At 36.3% G+C, this 4,201-nt stretch overlaps 1 pseudogene; it reads right to left on the bottom strand.

Annotated features, from left to right (window-relative positions):
• Positions 1 to 824: 824 nt before the first annotated feature.
• LOC102263123 overlaps positions 825 to 4,201 on the bottom strand; it is a 20,366-nt pseudogene continuing 16,989 nt past the window's right edge.

The raw sequence follows: 4,201 nt of genomic DNA, 5'->3' as shown, positions 1-4,201 counted from the left end.
GAGAGGGAGAGGGAGAGAGAGATAGAAACATCAATGAGGAGAGAATCATTGATTGACTGCCTCCTGCACACCCCTTACCGGGCATTGAGCTTGAAACCCAGGCATGTGCCCTGACGGAAATGGAACAGTGACCTCTACCTAGTTCATAGGTCCACAATGCTCAACCACTGAGCCACTGCAGCCAGGCCCTGCTGGCATCTTGATCTTGTATATCTAGCCTCCAGAATTATGAAAAAATAATTTCTGTTGCTTATGCTGCTGAGTCTGCAGTATTTTGTTATGGCACCTGAGCAGACCAATGCTGAGCTTTATAGAAACTTTGTAAACATTCCGAAGCAGGATGTCTTATCATCATTATTTTCAATTTTGGCCTACTCCTAATAACATTGGGTAAGTAGAGCGGCTTATTTTTATTTAAAACAGAAATCTTATTTTCATAGCAAACTAACATTTGAGGACACTTCCCTGTTTATATGATTGGTTGTATTATTCTCAGATCCCCACATTCATGAAATTGGGCTCATATTTTGTTATCTCCAGCAATCGTCATATCACTGAAGGTTATGCAATTAAAATAGTGATATCATGAATAGAATTTTTAGGGTTATTAATGTCCCTGTGCCAGAAAGTGGATAAAGAGGAAGAGGGTAAACATACCTGAGGCTATAAAGGAAGAATGGGACATGCTCACCAGTGAATGATCTTGGGGAATTCTAGGCTGTTTCTTTAGGCTGAAAAAAGAGGAACTTGAAAATTGAAAACAAGAAGGATGTGCAGGAAGAAAGAGGTTTGTCCACTCAGAACTTTGCCTAAGTTGGAAAGATCTATTCTCTCTTTTTCCTCTTTCCTGTTTTACCAAATTTTCGGCAAGAAAATAAACAACATTTTGTGATCAAGAATATAGCAGATGCTGCACAGGCCAGCAGGAACGCCATCACATCCAAAGAGTGGTACTGGAACCAGGTGAGGTTGTGGAGGCTGGCCGCAGGTGTTTGGCTCCTTTGTGGCGCATGACAAACTCAATCCAAAAGACCGCTCGATCCAAGGGCTTTACAGGTTGATCATGGTGAATCCTTGATAACCTCATCACATTCTCTTTATAGCTGGAAAGCAAATAAGGAACAAGGAAAAAGAGAAAGAAATGAATGAAATTTTGTTTTTGTTTGTCACATGACACATGTTATAAAAATTAAACTAAGGGCCACAGAATTGTTACATGAACACTGCTCATTGTATAGAATTTTAACACATATAGTAGGGAGATGGTAAAATAAATATATTATTAACTGAATGCGGTTAAATGCAGGCATAGAAAAAACAATAAGAATAAAACAGTTGTTAATTGAAGCCCAATTTTTCTGAGTTGGAAGTGTGACATTGTATGAACTGTACTTTCCAGAAGATTTCCAAGACCAAGATTGTGAATGTTCCAAGATTATGGGAAAAGATCCATTGCAAGGTAAGCATGATCTCTAACATGTTCTTGTATGGTGCTTAATACAATCAATGGTAATCCTTTAGAAAGAAGTAGTACTTACGAAGGATCATTAATGACTGTTCTCAAGGCCTTGAGCAAGTCAGCACTTGTCATTGTGTGCATGTTCACCTCCACAGCCGCTCCCTTGGCCTTCATGTGAGCAATGTTATCATGCTGATCAGCAAACATGGGAATTCCCACCATAGGGATCCCATGATAGATACCTTCATAGATCCCATTTATTCCACCATGAGTGATAAAAGCTTTGGTTTTTGGATGACCTAGTGTGGGGATAGGATGAGAAGTGGGTGAAAATTTTATTATAATGCATGAACAGAAATGCAGAGACAGAAGAGGAAGATCTATGGGATAAGTTATTGAAGAAGGCATTATTTTCTACAGTATTTCCTGTGGGGCACTGCTACCACAGAAAATTGTTATCCCAGGAAAAGGAGGCATTAATTCCCTCTGTGTTCCTGAAACTCTTATCTAAATTCATAGCAAGTATGAATCTATAAAATTAATGGTCAAATATTTAATTATATCTTTTTGAATTAGAGGTAAAATGAAAAATATTTACTATTGTTAACTATTTGTTGATATTAGTTTTTATGTTATTATTAGCTGTTAAAGAATTGATCAACTTGTCCATCAACTACTATATAGCCTTTCTTCCCCTTAGTCTTACCAAGAAGATCATTCTGGGGTAGCCAGTCATAGAGCTGAGTATTGGCTCCTAATGTGGCTGGTTTCTTTCCTGTGTATCTCCATAAAACCTGTGGAAGACAGTGAATATATTTCACAAGTAATACCACAGGATAATGACGTTTTAAGGTTGTAGAGTTTGGATACACCATGCATCTACTCTACTTTAGGTGATAGTTGAGAAGAGAGTATAGAAGTGTACTTTATAAACACAAAGAAATAGTGGGGCTGTTTATAACAAGCTTTTTAAATGAGTTTGTGGTAATTGCCAGATATCATTTTGTCTATTATCACTAAGAACTTCCAGGAGTGACATTGTAAGTGAAGAGTTAGAAAATAATGCCATGATAGCCTAATGAATCAGAGTTTGGGAGTTAAAATTTTTATGGCCCAGGACCTCCATATAATTTTTTATCACTGGTACTCGTAGCTTTATCTTCATATTAATGTTTCTTACAAATATTGCTTTAGATTTTAAGTACTTATTTTTTGGATGACTGGTCATCATTTCATCCTCCATTTCTTTCTACTTCTTTTTTCTCCCACAACTTCTTTATTTTAAAGTAAAAATAAGGTAGTGCTTTTGCTTATATTCCAAAGTTTGGTGAAGTATATTGTTTGGTTTCATTTCTTCAATTATCATATTTGCATTTATATATAATTTTTACAGAATTTTATGGAATTTAACCAAATATACAAATAAAAACAGCTGTTGGATGTTTTATAAATAGCAATATAAAAAGAGCAGTAATCTAGGATGGTGGTGATAACATTAAAATGAACTGAATATCATAAATTAGGACATGCAAAGTGCTAGACTATATTAACATTTCTATGGCCTTTTAATTCTAGAAAATGTTAATTAAAATGCTAAATGAATCTAGGCTTCTACTTCTGTGCTTAACTATGATGAATCAAGTCCTAATACAAACAAAGACATGGAGGATATTCTTATGCAGCTTTCATATCTATGTTTGCCATTTCATTTCTCCTTTTTCCTGGTATTGGAGTAAATGCACTTCAGAACTATTTGGGAGTTGTTAGAGCAGGCCTTAAGATTTTATGAAAAATGGTGCTTAATGTTTTCATCTCTATTTCATTGAAAACAAATGATTGTAACAGAAAGCTCAGCAAGCAAGGTGCAAATATGCCTACACTCACTATTGTAATGTTTTACAAATTTTTACTTAATACTGGTCCCTGATATGTTAAGTAAAAAATGAGATTCAACTTTCAGTGGGAAAGACACCAGCCCAGCAGGATTAAAGGTTGTACTAACCTTCTGTGGAATCTGGGCAAGGGCTGAGGCAATAAGATTGCCCTTTTCTTCTGTGAGATGTTGGATGACTGAACCCAGAGAAAACACCACAATACCATCTTTCCTGAGCTCTGGACAAATTCTTCTATTTCCTGTAGAGAAAAATTCTTTGAATTATAGATATACAGTATCTTAGGGAATAAAATATAGTTCTCTTATACTTCTAAAATAAATATTCAAGGGAATTGTCAGAGGCCTGGTTAGATTTTTAAAAAATCATTGACACTTTTCATGAAAAATGGCGCTTAACATTAACCACCTGTGCTCTTTAGGAGAAAATATATAATGCAATATACAGATAATGTATCATAGATTTATACACTTGGAACTTATATAAATTTATTAACCAATGTCACCCCAATAAAGTTACAGTTTACATCTAATATATCATTACTGTGTTGATCTGCCTATGGCTTCATTAGTAATTTTTCACGTTCAAGTCTTCCTTTATACCTAAGCAGATATTTGTTAGAATTGTGGTATCTACTTATATAAAAACCATGGGTGGTGTTCATCACATCCAGAAGATCCGCTGGGACCAAGGGAAAAGAAGTCAGTCCTGCAGGCGTTTTCTTGGCAGAGGCTGCACCCTCCCCTAAGCTGTTTCCCAGAGCTGTTTCCTGTAAGGGCGGGGTTTGAGGCAGGAACCCGCCCTTGGAGCGTGGAGGCAGATCTTTCTAAAGTGTGCCGTGCACCAGCAC

This window comes from Myotis brandtii, unplaced genomic scaffold (genome assembly GCF_000412655.1).
Source record: "Myotis brandtii unplaced genomic scaffold, ASM41265v1 scaffold4061, whole genome shotgun sequence".
NCBI lineage: Eukaryota > Metazoa > Chordata > Mammalia > Chiroptera > Vespertilionidae > Myotis > Myotis brandtii.
Note: the sequence above shows the minus strand (reverse complement) of the source record. Positions and strands in the feature narration are given on the sequence as shown.